We start from the raw sequence: 18,260 nt of genomic DNA, 5'->3' as shown, positions 1-18,260 counted from the left end.
TGTTGACTAGGCTAGATATGTTATTGATAAAAAGAGCACATTTGGGTGTTGCTTTAGCTTGGGATCTGCCATGATATCTTGGATGAGCAGGAAATAGAAATCTGTAGCTTTGAGCACATTCAAGGTTGAGTACATTGTTTCTAGCATGGCTATTTGCGAGATAGTTTTGTTAAGGAATCTATTTGGAGAGTTGTTTGAGTAGGTTTTGGATATGACAGTGATATATTGCGACATAAGATTAGGATCTAATTGGCAAAGAATCTTGTATATATAGTCAAGATAAAGATATATTCATAGATTGAGACAATGTTTTTGTATGATACAAGCTTAGGCTTGTGGTTACTACCTCCATGGGAGGAAATATGAATAAGGTATCATTTTATGACATGTATTTTCTCTAACATATATTTGATTTGATGTTTTGTATGAACAAGAAAACATAGGACTGCTACTTGAAATAACTCCATAAAGTAGTATGATTTAACCCTTCTCTAATTATTTGATCAGGTAACAGATATGAGCACGTTGATATGTTTCCAATCTACAAAGAGAAACATGGATTGATGGATGTGACCCCCCTAAGTAAGGGTATGGGATTATCGAGGACACTGAGCTAGCTCTTCCCCTCTGTCTGAGCTCCCAAGGTGAGGAATTGAGATGAAGAGCTCCTGGGGTTGAGGGAATTCTAGACAATAGGTGTGTGTGAAACCTACTCTTGCATTAGGTAGGGTATCTCCCCTATTTTCACCCATAGGGTGTGTGTGATAGTTTTCTATTTTGACAAGTCAGGTATCTCCCCCTATCTTGGTCTAGCAGAGTATACCCTTATTGGCATCATACCCAAAAGTCATGCTTGTTGGGATTGTCCCTCTTCGTCTGGCCAACGGGTTGAGGAGGCTTCGGGGTATGTGATCCTTACCTTTGGTAAGTCAGCTATCTCACCAAAGTTTGATTATGATGCAGGTGTTCTACCATATGACTCTTAAGGGTCATTACTGGGAAAACGTTAAAATCATAAACTATGTCCAAACTCCATGTGGGTCAACTTATTTATGGTAGCTGATATTTTTATTGGATCCCTCTCGTTGAGAGGTGTAGGATTGATCTAAATATCATCTGATTCCGTTAAGTATTTATGGAGATATGAATTTATATTGATTATGGAATTATTGTCAAGCCGACCAGCAACTTGAGTAGGCTCAGAAGCCCAATAGACATGCCTAGTCATCATCTACATTTTAGTATAAATTAGCAAGGACTTGAAGTCATTTGAACATACATTCTTGATGTGATCTCCTCTCCACGTCTTGAGTTTTTGGAGAAGGAAATTCACAAAAAGAATACCCTGGCCTAGTTTGATGATGCCCTAATCCAACGCAGTCTTGAAGACCTTATAAGATATACGCTACTCATAGTGAATGATATACACTATTCATAGTGGATATGCTATGGATGTTATACGCTGGTTTCATGCAGTCATAGGAGATATTCACGCAGTCAATGGTCACGCTGTCTGCAGTCAATGTTCATGCTATACATGTTGACACTTATATGCAGCCCTAGCTTATACATTGTAGTGGAGCTTAGTCACAGTAAGAATTTATATGCCATAATGAAGACATCAAGCCATAGTAAGGGAAGGAATAAACGCAGTCTCCGCTGGAAATGGAGACACATACGTAGGTCATAAAGATCCATAGGCAAACAAAGACAGAGACATCTTCGCGCAGTCATAGGAGACTTATAACGCAGTCATAAAAGGTAGTTGATTGCACACGCAGTCATGGTGACATTTAATACACTGTTCATGTGATATCTTGACACACTATAGCCGCAATCAAAGCTTGAAGCTACAGCCAGATATGTACGTTGTTCATGTGATATCTAGACACGTTGTTCATATTTCTTGATTGAAGATGATTGAAGAGGATTTTCATTTAGATGTAGAAACTCCATGAGACCCCAACAACTATTATTATTTGTAGTAAATGAATAGAAGACTCTTGATTGTTGAAGCAAGGTTTCTGGACATGAATAGATGATCATCTAATGTTGTTAGTTTTGAAAAGTTCTAGCCCCAACCACTAGGATAAAAGCTTAAGGGTGTGGCTATAAGCCTCCTAACCGCACATAAGAGGGACTATGGGTGTGGATGATCCTACAGGATACAATAATCTAAAACCTTATGCATGAAATGAGGAGTGCATGATAGAAAGTTATATCGACAGAAAATGAATAATAACATTTACATTATGTTTGACTTGTTATAGGGATCACAATGAGGGTTGTTTGATAACACAACCTCTCTATAAAATGTGAAGTGACCTACCTTTTGGATTCTACTCTTACTTGTCTTGCAGGGTTCAAATCTAGAGAATCATCGCTAGTAGAATCTTTAGAGGAATTTCATAATTGACATGATTACTGCCTTATGCGAATATCTTTATGTTGTAGAGAATGTGAATGTCTTAACTCATCTTGTGTTTGCAAGGGTCTATAGTATGCATATTAGTATGTTAATTGTCTTGATTTGATCATTGGAGCTAGTATGATAATAAAGTATTGCTCCTCAATCTACAGTAGTTTCTATTCTGGTTGTTACAAAAATTTCACAATGTGTTGGGGTCCTATAAATTTATAGGATGAGTTACTGTTTTACTTGATTATTTGGGTTTGAGAGATGTAAATAATATTTCATCCTGCAAATTATTTCCAAGAACAAAATAGAAAAATAAAAGTAAAACCTTTGAAAAAATCATAAAGTATGCTTGCAAGTCAAAATGCAGCATTAAAGGTTAACTAAAGTATGCTTAGATTAATTAATCGCATCATTTAATTGCGATTAGCATAAGTTGTAATAAATTTATGGTTGGATGCAGAATTTTTATCGTTTGTAATAATTGGTGTGCAAGAAACAACGAAAATGATTCAAACTACCCAAATCAATGAAAAGTGATCAAATTTTGACCCCCTAGCCCCTCCAACAGTAAACCACAGGGGGGGTCCAAAAAGTTGTTTTCCCTTTTCTCTCTTACACGACGTGGCTGCCCCTCATGTGTTTCGTACTCCCCTCCTCTCACAAACCACTTACCACTTTGACCCCCCTCTGAAATCTGCCAACCTTCTCCCCCTTTCCCGATATCTCTTCCCACGCACTCCCTCCACTCTTATCCCGACACCTGGCCATGTCTATTATGTAATTAACATTTGACCTCACTATCACTCCCGCGCCACTCATTACCTGCCACTTGGACTGTTGTCCCCACTCACCTCCATGTAATTTCTCCACATCACCCTTGCGAACCCCACTTCCTTTCCACCAACCATGTGCCTCCACATCATCCCCCACCTCCCGCCTCGACGTCATATGTTCGTTTCATGGTCAGTTAAAGTTATGCTTTTTTTCCCTATACAACACAGTAATTTTAGACATGGTTTACAAACACCTGAAAATGAAATTTCAAAAATGGAAAGAGGTTTTTTTTCATAACATCCTCATGTAGAAATCTCTCTCAGTTTTCTAACAGCTATTATGGTTTGGGATATTCGAATGAAGCTTTGCAGGCATATTTTCCCAAATTTTCCTGTTTTTAGTCAGTTTTTTCAAATGTGGTTTCCGAGCAGGTGGAAATGAATTGTCAAAATCAGAAAGAGGTTTTTGTTGCTAACATCATCATTTACAAAATCCTCTCTCAGTTTTCTAACAACTATTATGGTTTTGGATATACAAAGGGATCACCAGACCTTATTTTTCAGAATGTTGGGAGAAAAAAGCTCATGGACAGTTAGTGACTTGGATGCCACCTCACCAAATAAGAGTTGCAATCAAATTAAAATTTATCTTCTTTATCACCAGCAACCCTCAAGGATAGTTCCAGAACTCTTCAAATAGTCTTAGTTTCATTTATTTGTGTTCTATTTTTACAATTAGTTTTCAGATATTTATAATGAATCTTGATATTTTCTATAAAGATATTTTGTAATAATTTTTATAAATACTTCATCATTTGAAGTAGTAGATGTTGGTTTTTGTACAAAAGAAAGCTATTGTATATTTTTCAAGCCCAAGTGGACTTATCAGTAATAAAAAAGAAATTATTCATAGGACTCATGTGTTGGACTATTTGGTGAAGTGCTTCTCTTGTTGTCTATGTGTTTATTTCTTTTTCTTCCATACTTATGTGTTCTTAAATATGAATTATTTTACCAAAAGTTGATGAAGAGAATTTGTTGAAAGATACACTATGATTCTGGCTGTGGATAATTTAAATGTTTTCTCCTGATATTGAGTTAAAGAATTCTTAACTTCTCTTTTGCTTATTTGAAACTATTTATTTTCTTCTATTACATTTCATTTAAATCTAAAGGATCCATTTAGTTCAACTACCTTTACCTGTGAAACTCCTTTGAAAATCTGAGACAAATCCCTATTAATTTTGCAGACTCCATTGCCTAATGGTTCTTCCCTTGCTATTCCAACCAAACCAATTCATAAACAAAACTCTGAACTTTCATAACTAGCCTAACATCTCAATATAAACAAATCTAAATCTAAAAGAGAGATCCCTCTCTGAAGCTAGCAGGGCTAGATCCTAGCTTCCAAAGTGGTTGTGTGGTTACCTCTGTAGTTATTTCTTAGCCTTATTAAATTACAGAGTGCTAACATAGTGGCAACCATACAGGGGAAGAACGATTTAATCTTCCTCAAAAAAGTGTATCAAGTTCTGAATCTGATCACTGATGGTGGACAGTGATTAGACACAAGAAGGTTGAATAATTCACCTGGCGAATCCATGTTTCAAGTATCCAGAGCTTCAAAGTTTATAGGTTGACTCCACTGCTAAAGAATCTAGATTTGCAGAAAACTCATGGTGACTCCACTACATATTGATGAAATTTATTGCTAAGCAACATGATAGGGTATGTGGTAAACCCTATATATGGTGAAGTTTTAAAAGAATTCAGGGATATGTTAGTAGATTTTCAAATTAATGAAACTTTTTAAATGGTCATGTTTCATTGTTTAAAAACGAGAAAAATTTCTCCTGAAGGTAAAATTTGTTTTCTTGAATTAATTGCTAAAAGATTTAAGAAGGGTATTGAACTTTTGGATTTTTAGATTCAGTTATATAGTTTCCAAGATCCTAAATAGTTCTCAGAAAATCTTCCTTCTCCAAAACAAGAGGAGATTGTATTTCCTTTTGATTTGCAGATTGATGAGTCTTTTTTTTTAGTACAAGACTGAAATTACTGAGTTGGAATCAAGGTTTAACCTTAAGGATATAACTGGAAAAATAATCCATGCTTAACTGGTCATTGAAGGCCTGAAAGGTAAAGTAATTAATGATGCCTTTATTGATCCCGTGACAAATTACATGGAGGTTATTTTAGCTTATGTGTTCAACAATTTTTTCACTATAAGGACTAGATCCATCAGCAGTACAACTTTGATTTTGTGGACCAATAGTCAATCTACCCTTTTGATTTTTCTAACAAACAGTCAAGAAGTCCACTTATTTCAACAACTACTTGACTAGCTTCATTGGCATTTTTGTATTATTTGATTCAACACGATTTTCAACAGTGTAGGATAGGTAGCTGTGTCAAAATAAGCTCAGTACTCTAAGAATCTTTTTCAAGTAGTATTTTTAGTTTTAGTTTCAGATAGCCATAAATCTTTCAGTTCATTGTATATTTCAGATTTCAGTTTGCAAAATGATTTTGATTTCAGTTTGAGATTTTTCAGTAGCAGATATTTTTATGGAAAAACAGGTTGCATATTTGGGATCAGCCCAATGGATTGGGCTATTAGTCTATGGTGTTGTTGGCACCTCATAGGGAGGATGTCATCCCCATTCGAGCCACTGTTGGGGTCCTATAAATTTTATAGAATGAGCTATTGTTTTACCTGATTATTTGGGTTTGAGAGATGTAAATAATATTTCATCCTGCAAATTATTTCCAAGAACAAAATATAAAAAAGAACAAAACAATCTTTGAAAAAATCATAAAGTATGTTTGCAAGTCAAAATGCAACATTAAAGGTTAATTAAAGTATTCTTAGATTAATTAATCGCATCATTTAATTGTGATTAGCATAAGTTGTAATAAATTTATGGTTGGATGCGACACTTTTATCATTTGTAATAACTAGTGTGCAAGAAGAAACTACCATGATTCAACCTGCCTAGAGAAATGACAAGTGATCAAATTCTGACCCCCTAGCCCCTCCAACAGTTAACCACAGGGGGGTCCGAAACGTTGTTTCCCCTTTTCCATCTTATGCGACGTGGTCACCCCTCATGTGTTTCACACCCTCCCCCCTCACAAACCACTTACCACTTCGACCACCCTCCATAATCTGCCAACCTTCTCCCCCTTTCCCACTATCTCTTCTTGCATGCTCCCCTCCACTCCTATCCCGACACCTGGCCATGTCCGTTACGTAATTAACATTTGACCTCACTATCACTCCTGCACCACTCACTACCTACCACTTGGACAGTTGTCCCCACTCACATCCACATCTTTTATCCACATCACCCTTGTGAACCCCAATTCATTTCCACCAACCATGTGCCTCCACATCATCCCCCACCTCCATGTCACCTCCTACCTCCACATCATATGTTCGTTTCATGGTCAATTAAAACTATGTTTTTTTCCCAATACAACATAGTAATTCCAAACATGGTTTACAAATAGTGAAGAATGAATTTTCAAAAATGGAAAGTGTTTTTTTCTTATAACCTCCTCATGTATAAAAACCTCTCTCAATTTTCTAACAACTGCTATGATTTGGGAGATTTGGATGAAGCTTTGCAGAGATATTTTCCAGAATTTTCCTGGTCTTAGTCAATGTTTTCAAATGTAGTTTATGATCAGTTTGAAATTTATTTTCAAAAACAAAAAGAGTTTTTTGTTTCTAACATCATCATTTACAAAAACATCTCTCATTTTTCTAACACCTATTATGGTTTGGGATATAAAAAGGGATCACAAGACCCTATTTTTTGGAATTTTGGGAGGAAAAATCTCATGGAAAGTTAGTGACTTGGATGCCACCTCACCAAATAAGAGTTGCAATCAAATTTGAATTTCTCTTCTTTATCACTAGAAACCCTCAAGGATAGTGCTAGAACCCTTCAAATAGTTTTAGTTTCCTTTATTTGTGTTCTATTTTTACAATCAGTTTAGGATATTTTGAAATGAATCTTGATATTTTAAATCAAGATATTTTGTAATAATTTTTTATAAATACTCCATCAATTGAAGTAATAGATGTTGATTTTTGCATTCCAGAAGCTATTGTATTTTTTCATTTGATGGGCTGATCAGTAATAAAAAGGACATTCTTCACAGGATTCATGTGTTGGACTTTTTGGTGAATTGCTTCTCTCACTGTCTATGTGTTTATTTATTTGCTTCCATACTTATGTGTTCTTCAATCTGAATTATTTTACAGAAAGTTGATGAACAAAATTTATTAAAAGATACACTCTGATTCTGGACATGGATAATTTAAATGTTTTCCTTTGATATTAAGTTAAAGAATTCTTAACTGCTCTTTTGCTTAATTGAACTTATTTCTCTTCTTCTATTGCATTTCATTTGAAACTAAGAGATCCAGTTAGTTCAACTACCTTGCCCTATGAAACTCCTTTGAAAATATGAGACAAATCCACGTTAATTTTATAGACTCCATAGCCAAATGTAAGTTTCAGGCATTTAATCAACCAAACCAATTTTAAAATCAAACTTTGAACTCTCATAACTAGCCTAAAATCCCAAGTGCAACAAAGTTAAATTTGACAGAGAGATCCCTCTCTAAAGCTGGTGAGGCTATATCCCAACTTCCCAAGTGGTTTTGTGGCTAACTCTATGGTTTCCTTCACAACCTCAGAAATTACAAAGTTCTAACAAAATGAATGGATGGCAGAAACTTATATGACTTGCCCTTGGTGTATACATTCACATTTAGTGGTAGAAATTATTCATATTATGATCATGTTGATGACTTGATGAAATTTGGCTTGATAAATGAAAGTTATTGACATAACAATAGACAAGGTTGTAACCTGGTACTTGAGTGTGAAATCTACTTGAAAGTATTGTATGCGTTGAAGCAAGCTCCCCGAGCCTGGTATATTTGCATTGATAGCTACTTCGTGAAGCTTGGAATTTGTGTCGATCCGAACCTCTACTTCAAAGTGGTCCAAGGTGTGCCTTTCATTTTGGTTTTATACGTTGACAATATATTCTTGATAGGTAATGAGCCTTTTATTATCAAAGTAAGAGGGATTTGGCCTCCAAGTTCAAGATGAAGGATCTTGGCATGATGCACTACTTTCTAGGATTAGAATTTTGGAAAAATAAAATATGTCGTGAAGTTATCAGAGAGATTTGGGAGTGGGAATGCAAATCCTTGAACACCTTTATGGAATTGAATTTCAATAAATTATGCAGAGATGTTGTTGGATTTCAATATCTACATTTGATTAAGACATTGATGTTCCTTATGAACACTCATCTAGATGTATGCTTTGTAGTGAACACCTTGAGTCAATTCATGTCTAAGTCACTTCATACAAATTGGGATTTTGTCGAGAACATTTTGAAACAATCTACATGAGAGGATCAATATTGGTCTATAATATACTACAAGAGATGTACGATTTCATGGATGCACTGATGTTGACTGGGCTAGATATGTTATTGATAAAAAGAGCACATTTGGGTGTTGCTTTAGCTTGGGATCTGCCATGATATCTTGGATGAGCAGGAAATAGAAATATGTAGCTTTGAGCACATTCAAGGTTGAGTACATGGTTTCTAGCATGGCTATTTGCGAGATAGGTTTGTTAAGGAATCTATTTGGAGAGTTGTTTGAGTAGATTTTGGATATGACAGTGATATATTGCGACAACAAGACTATGATCTGATTGGCAAAGAATCTTGTATATATAGTCGAGATAGAGATATATTCATAGATTGAGACAATGTTTTTGTATGATACAAGCTTAGTCTTGTTGTTACTGCCTCCATGGGAGGAAATATGAATAAGATATCATTTTGTGACATGTATTTTCTTTAACATATATTTGATTTGATGTTTTGTATGAACAAGAAAACATAGGACTGCTACTTGAAATAACTCCATAAAGTAGTATGATTTAACCCTTCTCTAATTATTTGATTAGGTACCAGATATGAGCACATTGATATGCTTCCAATCTACAGAGAGAAACATGGATTGATGGATGTGACCCCCCTAAGTAAGGGTATGGGCTTATCGAGGACACTGAGCTAGCTCTTCCTGTCTGTCTAAGCTCCCAAGGTGAGGAACTGAGATGAAGAGCTCTCGGGGTTGAGGGAACTTTGGACAATAGGTGTGTGTGATCCCTACTCTTGCAGTAGGTCGAGTATCTCCCCTATTTTCACCCATAGGGTGTGCGTGATCCTTGTCTATTTTGACAAGTGGGGTATCTCCCCCTATCTTGGTCTAGCAGAGTATACCCTTGTTGGCATCATACCCATGAGTTGTGCTTGTTGGGATTATCCCTCTCCGTCTTGCCAATGGGTTGAGGAGGCTTCGAGGTGTGTGATCCTTACCTTTGGTAATTCAGCCATCTCACCAAAGTTGGATTATGATGCAGGTGTTCTACCACATGAATCTTAAGGGTCATTACTGGGAATATGTTAAAATCATCAACTAGGGCCAAACTCCATGTGGGTCAGCTTATTTATGGAAACTGATATTTTTATTGGATCCCTCTCGTCGAGAGGTGTAGGATTGATCTAAAGATCATCCAATTCCGATAAGTATTTATGGAGATATGAATTTTTCTTGATTATGGAATTATTATCAAGCCGACCAACAACTTGAGTAGGCTCAGAAGCCCAATAGACATGCCTATTCATCATCTACATTTTAGTATAAATTGGCAAGGACTTGAAGTCATTTGAACATACATTCTTGATGTGATCTCCTCTCCACATCTTGGGTTTTTGGAGAAGGAAAGTCACAAAAAGAATACGCTGGCCTAGTTTGATGATGCCCTAATCCAACGCAGTCTTGAAGACCTTATAAGATATACGCTGCTCATAGTGAATGATATACGTTGTTCATAGTGGATATGTTGTGGATTTTATACGCTAGTTTCATGCAGTCATAGGAGATATTCACGCAGTCAATGGTCAAGATGTCCGCAGTCAATGTTCACGTTGTACATGTTGACACTTATACGCAAGCCTAGCTTATATGCTGTAGTGGAGCCTAGTCACAGCAAGAATTTATATGCCATAATGAAGACATCAAGCTGTAGTGTGGTGTCGGCCAGATAAATCGTTCTTGCGGACAAGACCGATCTCCCTAGTATCTATGGATATCTAGCAACAAGCAAACCAAAGAAATTCTATATTTCTCTAAATATTGCAATTTATAAATAAAGGCCAATATATGTTTTAGACCCTACCTCAAGTCTAGTGCTAGTTTGTGGAAGCCACGCTCCGTTTGTCCAAATGAGCTCCATTTTAAAGAATCTTCAAACACAAACAGGCACACATCAAATAACACCTGCATAGCCAATATAATAAACCATATTTATTATGATGATCAAGGAATTCATGAAATAAACCATAGAAGACAATTTATTGAGAAAAATGAATCTGATTGTATTAACTTTAATCAAAGAAGAACTTTACAACCTTGGTGCCTTGATGTTGTACAAGCTCCTCCCAGGGTCCAACAAGAACCTCCTCTACTTTGACAAGTTTCACTCTCTTCCCAATGAAGCCAAAAGGTATGTAATCTCTCCTCTCAAGCTCAATTAGGAAGTCTAAATTCCAACAGCATTTACCCTCAAAAATATTCAGCTTTCAACCTCCTTAGCAACCAGCCCAAAGCCTCATTTTATAGTGCAGAGAAAGGAAGTTACCAAGTCCACCTTCAAAGGGATAGAGTCCTCCTTCAAAGGGATAAGCTCCTCTCGTTAAGGGGTTAGCTCCTTTAGTTATGGGATGCGTGAACCACCTAGGAGCGAACTTGCCACCTCAAAATTCCTTCTAGAAGCATCCAGAATTAATCCAAAGTGAGTTTTTAATAATAAACTTGCACCTTTTTGACTTTTACAGGGGTCCGCACCCTTGCCTTTAGAGACAGAGCGGGCAGGTCCGCAAGGGACATGACCAAGGGGTGCGGGACCGCAGGTAATGCTAAGAGAAAGTGTGGAACTAGGGTTTTAGAGATTTTCAAGGGCTTTCTCTCATTTTTAAGGCTTGACATGAAGAGCTGAGGTTTAAGACTTGCATAGGAGGATAGTATGAGTGGTGATAGACTCATACTGATTATAGAAAGTCATGGTGACAATATTTTGTGTAAAAGATTGCCCCCTAAAGTGAGAAGTTTGTAATAGATAGTATTTGTCATCTAAGAAGAGTGAGGTAATTTATCATTTCGAGGATCATCTTGTGGAGACCCTGGTTGAACCTGTAAAAACATTCAATACAAAATATATATATGAGATCATATCATCGCTGAGGTACATTCCCATACTCAGATCAAAACTGACTAGAAAACTAACTAAACTACTCTGATATAGGAATGATCTTGTAATACATCACAAGTATAGACATATGTAAACACAGTATGGGTGCAACCATCTATTTATAATAGTCCACTGTATAATGAATAACAAAATTCCTTGTAGCCTGGATGGTGGAAACTAGATCTAGGGTCTTGATTTTTACTTCCCGAAATAGTACGATTCTATCCATGTGAATGAATGTGTTGAAATCGAACATTGTAGAAACCACTTGATTACCAATCAATGATGTAAACTATTAACAAGCGTGAGAGAAACCACCAGTAATGTCAATGGCTCTCAAAGTACTCAGTACACTCCATGAAAGGTGAATAGATGAGTTGATGTCGAACATGTCACAGAATCCTTTGATCGAAGGTCAATGATGCAACCTGTCGTCGAAGGCGAGAAACCTGCCATTGAGGCATGCAGATTCCAAGGTAATGACGATTTCTAGATCATCTTTCTAGATAATGAGCTGAAGTTGATAGAAAGCGATCCGTCATAGGCAAGCCCACAACACGAAATCATAGATCAAGTTTGAAGAAATATGTTTGCAAGGACTGACTCAGGGATGGTCAATATGGATGAAAGATATTTTGCAGATGAATGGTTTATTTGCACTGACCTCTTGAACACATAACGACACTACAGATGGTTTGTTGACAATTGACCCAAAGCTAATACCCAGAAACCAGCTGAAGACTTTCAATATGGTTTGATTAACTGTTACGCAAAGGATTTCCCAACCCAGATGAACAAAAAGTGTCATGCTCAAGAGTGGTTGAATGCTTTTCTGAGACACAAAGTATAACAAACAGGTTCATTTTTCTCTCTTTTCCCCCACCATTTCTGGCAAGTACCTCTTTATTTTTGACAAGCTTGAGGAGGATAACATTTGCTTGATTATAAGCTCATCCTTCAGATGAGTCCAACTTAGTTTAAATTCGAACCCTAAGAAGGAGTGGTCCGTTCTTGTTTGTAATTGAACAGGTCCTTTACTGTTAAATTTTAACGAGTACGGTATAGGAGAAACTCAGCATTTTTCAATTTTAGGGAGTCAGAAGAAAAACTTAAGAAAACTCCATGGTTGTCCTTTTTCGTAAATTTGTGTCTCCCAAGCCCGAAAAAGTATAAAATAATACCTGAGAGAACCGCTTGACTATTACGATCAAGGAGTACTTTTCATAATTAGTGTCTCTGATCCAAAAAAGTAAAAAAGTGATCAATGACACGTCGTTTTATAACCAATATCGAATTTGAAACGAAAAAATCCGGCAATCTTTTCATGTTTATACGGTCAGAAAAGAGCTGTAAGTGGACCGTCCTTTTAATTCCGTTTTAAAGAGTTTAAAAAGGAAAAACTCAGCAATCTTTTCATATTTCACGAGTCAGAAAAGAGCTTAAAGAGGACTCGTCCTAAAGGAACAAGTGGTATAAAGGGTAGCAACTGGTTCCGGCAATGGAGGAACTACTCAAAACATGTAATGGTTAAGAGGTTGGCTAACAAAACCACTCATAACTGCGGTCCTCAGGAAGGGTAAACAACCAAGTGAAAGCATATGATCAACCAAAGAGATGGGGGTGATGGAATGAAAACAACCAAGGCTCATATAACAGAATTTAGCGGATAAAAATGGCAATCACGAGATGTAAAACGGGTATGAGTTCATTTTTACACAAGCTTGAACCATAGAGAACTTTGCTTGGATTCAGTTTCATGTTTACACAAGCTTGAAACGAAAAACTATGCTTGTTATAAGTTCGCATGCCCCCAGCATAATGACGCAAAATGAGGTACATGGCCCCAAGCTTCATTGCATTCAACCAGGTGGATGAAATGAAGGTTTACTTTCAAGATCTTGGAAAAACTCGAGGGAGTTGTTTCATTTTTAGTGAGGATGACACAGGAAAAGAAGTATCCTCAAAACTCTTGTTTCATTTTTAAACGAGCTTGACACAAGATAAGGAACTATGCTCATGACTCCTTGTTTCATTTTTTAACGAGCTTGACACAAGACAAAAAACTATGCTCATAAAATCCTTGATTCATTTTTTAATGAGCTTGACACAAGATAAGGAACTATGCTCAAGTCTACTCTCTACAATCTACCTAACAAGGAACTATGTTCTAAAATCCTTGATTCATTTTTTAACGAGCTTGACACAAGACAAGGAACTATGCTCTAAATCCTTGATTCATTTTTTAACGAGTGTTAGGCCCCTATACTACTAGTGTAACCCCTTATTGTTATTAGTACAACCCACTTATTATATTGATGTACCCATGTAGTGCCCATATTGTTACGATTGTGCCCCATAGAAGCCCATTATTGTTATTATTGTGCCCTTACATTATTATTGTTATGTCGGCTATGATTATGTTATGACCCCTTAGACTCCTATGTATAGAAAGGAGGTCTTTTCATGTGTATCATCCAGGAATTGTTCATTTATGTAATGTAAAGGAGGTTTCCCCCTCGAAGAGGCTGAATTCTAAGGCGTTGATCTATCTTTTCTATCTTTTCTTGAGTTGGTTTCATAACATTTGGTATCAGAGCTTTGGATTCTAGGGTTTCGCTGCTCCAAACAGGTCATCGTGGCATTTTCGCTATAGATTTTTTTCTGTGATGTTTCAGAAGTCGCAAAAAAAACCCATTTGAGAAGAAATCACGCTGAACCTTAGCTCCGAATTTCAGAGCTCTTTGCGCAATATTTGCGGAGATATGATCTGAGGAAGTTGGTCTTTTTGCAGACTCCTGAATTACATTCAAAACATGTGACCTGGGGAAAATCGTCATAACTTTCTCTCTAGGGATCGGATTGAGATTTCGTAAGAAGGTACAGAAAGAGGACAGACTGTAGTTTCTTGTATGAATGTTTCAGATCCAAAGGTTGAAACAGTGACTCGTGGTACGTCGTACAAGTTCGCTCTACTGAACTAGTGTATAATCAAGTCACTGTGGGAGATTTCACATAATCTTCCTTGGAGAAGCCAATTTGGGTCAGACTTGTGGCATTGGAAAGAGGAAACAGAGGGCTACTACAGGTATCAATTTCAGAACTTAAATATCTGAAAGTACAAAGTTGTATTTGTTTCAAGATCGAGGTCTTAAAATCAAGAAAAAGCAAGATGAGGAAGTTTGATGGCAAGGATCCGGTAAATTGGATACTTCAGATGGAGCAATATTTTGATCTACATGGTGTACCACTATTACAAAAGGTATGTATTGCATCTTCATATTTAGAACCTGATCAATTTTTATGGTATAAAGGGCTTTGTTCTCGTAAACAACTTGTTACGTGGTCAATTCTCACGGAGGAAATGATAGCACATTATGAGGATACAAAGAGCAACACCTTCTTTAGAGCAACACCACAACAATTGGAAAGAGTAAAAGGGCTTTGTGACATATTGGAAAGTAAAATTATGGCAACAAGGAAGTCTACCCCTCACAACTATAAAGATGGAAGTGTTGTTTCTCCTAGCCTTCCACAACCTACAAGGGTTACACCACAACAATTGGAAGAAAAAAGAGAAAAAGGGCTTTGTTACAATTGTGATAGTAAATGCACTAAAGGTCATAAGTGTGCTGAGAAGAAATTATTTTACATAGAATATGAAGAGGAGGAAGAAAAGGATCAAGAAACATCAAAAGAAGAAGATATATGCCAGGACCCCACCCCAGAGAAAGAAGAAATGAATTAGACCATATCTTGTAAAACATTGGCAAGAATTACCACTCCTCAAACTCTCAAAATAGAAGGAAATATCAAGAAGAAAAAGGTGCAAGAAGTGAAAGATCACATCGAGAAAGAAGAAATGAATCCAACCATATCTTGTAATTCATTGGTCAAAATTACCACTCCTCAAACTATCAAAATAGAAGGACATATCCAGAAGAAAAATGTTCAAGAAGTGAAAGATCACATTGAGCATCAAGAAATGAATCCGACCATATTTTGTAAAGGATTGGAAGAAATTACCACTCAAACTCTAGAGATAGAAGGAAATATCAAGAAGAAAAAGGTTCAAGCAGTGAAAGATCACATCAAGCATCAACAACAAGTTCTCCAACTTTTAAAGGATAACGCCGCTTCAGTGCAAAATCAAATGAAACAACATGTAGATCAACATCGTAGTGAAAAATGTTTTGATGTAGGTGATTGGGTATTTTTACTCCTACATCTCAAGCAAGCTATTTATGAGAAGGAAATGTTGGCAATACTACATGCAATTAAAAAATGGCGACCTTACCGAATGGGAAGACTCTTCAAGGATGATGATGTGAAAGCATTGTTTTGTGCTATTTCTATTATCCAACCAAATTGGATAAACAAAGCAAGGGATGAATGGAAGAAGGACGAAGAAGTATGGCCACTTATTCAAAAGTTGCAAAAGATCCCAATTCAAACAATATTGCCAGAAATTGAAGAGGAAGGAAAAATCATATTGGAACCTGGAGCATTCATAGAAACGAGAACCCGAAAGCTACGAAATCGATCAATTTCAGAGTATCTCACCAAGTGGAAGAACTTACTCGCTGAAGATTCCACATGGGAGGACAAGAATTTTATACAGAAGCATCAAGAACTACTCAAGCGTTGAGGACAACGCTTTTTGAAGGAGAGTTGCATGTTAGACCCATATACTACTAGTGTAACCCCTTATTGTTATTAGTACAACCCACTTATTATATTGATGTACCCATGTAGTGCCCATATTGTTACTATTGTGCCCCATAGAAGCCCACTATTGTTGTTATTGTGCCCTTACATTATTATTGTTATGTCGGCTATGATTATGTTATGACCCCTTAGACTCCTATATATAGAAAGGAGGTCTTTTCATGTGTATCATCCAGGAACTGTTCATTTATGTAATGTAAAGGAGGTTGCCCCCTCGAAGAGGCTGAATTCTAAGGTGTTGATCTATCTTTTCTCTCTTTTCTTGAGTTGGTTTCATAACAACGAGCTTGACACAAGACAAGGAACTATGCTCAAGTCTACTCTCTACAATCTACCTATATAACCTACTGATTCATTTTTTTTTAATGAGGTTGACACAAGAAAAGAACTGTCCTCATACCTAATTCATTTTTTAACGAGGTTGACTCAGTAACAGGAACTATCCTCTGACCAACTGATTCATTTTTTAACGAGGTTGATAAAGGAAAAGAATTGTCCTCATACCTGATTCATTTTTTAGCGAGGTTGAATCAGTAACACGAACTATCCTCTGACCAACTGATTCATTTTTTAACGAGGTTGACATAGGAAAAAAACTGTCCTCATACTCACTGATTCATTTTTTAACGAGGTCGACACAGTAAAAGGAACTTTCCTCAAACTCACTGATTCATTTTTTAACGAGGTCGACATAGTAAAAGGAACTTTCCTCAAACTCACTGTGTTAGAGTCGGTCTAGTAGCCCTCCATCAGCGATCAAAGCTCTTTGCATTTGCATAAGTAGGTGTCTCATCAGTGTCATCTTATTGCATTCCATTAGGCATGCCATAACCCTGATGGAGGAGCTGGTGTCTTTATTCCCCTCTTGGCACTGCTGGATCAAGTTGTTTCAGTCATTAAACTTTTTCAAGGTTACTTGTCTTGTCTTGAGGTCAAAATTTCTAGGTCTAGGGTTTAGGTCAAATTTGTCTTCAAGGTCATGTCTCTGAAGGTCAATAAGTTCCCAACAAGCCAGAGGGATGATTTTCAAAGTGTTTCTTCGAAAGATTCTATCTTGTGCAGCTAATTTTCACCTTGGATTTAAAAACCCTGTTTTTAAAGCCAAGGTCATTTCTCAAAATTTTGTAAAAATTGTAAAAATTCAAAATGATTCAAAGGACAGCATACAACCCTGGCTCCCTTGCCAGGACCCCTCAGAAGCTATCCCTGCAAAAAAATTATCAAGGAAAACATCAATTCAACCAATTTCAGGATAAAAGGAAACCAAAAAGTCAGCAACATTCAAAGTTTAAAAAGTGTCATGAAAAACATTAGAATGTGGGTTGTGACATGAAATTTATTCAAAGCAAGGCTATAAAGGCTCTATTTCCCTCCATCAAGCTTCATTGTGCATCCAAGTGATAGAGAAATCAATTGCAAGAGCGTTTGAGTGAATTCGGTGAGTTTGGGAGACGCGTGACCCGTCGAGACTGGCGCGCGACCCATCAGATGAGTGCGACCCGTCAGGGCACCTCCGCCAGTGCAAATTTTATACGGGCACGACCCGTCAGGCGCACGCGACCTGTTGGGTGAGGCGCGCGACCCATCAGCGTTCCCTCTACACAAAACCGCCAGCAAGCTGTCAAGGAACCACAAGTTGCTAAATTTTGCAAGGTAGACCCTCAAATCATGAAAAATTATTGCTTGCTATAGTTCAAGAAGATCATGATTGTATTTTTAAAGGTCTTCATTTTGCAAGTAAAAGTCTCCATTGTGCTTTTGGGCTTGAAATTGTCAAAATTGCTAGGGTTTATTATGCTGTTTTGAGGTATCCCTTTTCTTTCCTATTGTCCACCTCCCATTACATATTCCTTATCATTTTATTTAAATTTCCCTTCCAAATTTGCTAAGAGCCTTAAACCCTACCCCTCTCCCTAAGAAATCAAAAAATTAAAACCCTAACCCTACCTCCCATAACATCCTTGTAAGTAAAAGTGTATAATGAGTATA

The 18,260-nt window shown here is 36.9% G+C and overlaps 1 pseudogene; it reads right to left on the bottom strand.

Annotated features, from left to right (window-relative positions):
• Window positions 1-3,367, bottom strand: part of LOC149192091 (protein trichome birefringence-like 14) — a 46,272-nt pseudogene extending 42,905 nt beyond the window's left edge.
• Between the last annotated feature and the right edge of the window lie 14,893 nt (window positions 3,368-18,260).

This window comes from Pinus tabuliformis, chromosome 2_2 (assembly GCF_031772625.1).
Source record: "Pinus tabuliformis cultivar Carrire ecotype Pingquan chromosome 2_2, CPIR1, whole genome shotgun sequence".
Lineage (NCBI taxonomy): Eukaryota > Viridiplantae > Streptophyta > Pinopsida > Pinales > Pinaceae > Pinus > Pinus tabuliformis.
The sequence above is the reverse complement of the archived record's forward strand: the minus strand, read 5'-3'. Positions and strand labels throughout refer to the sequence as shown.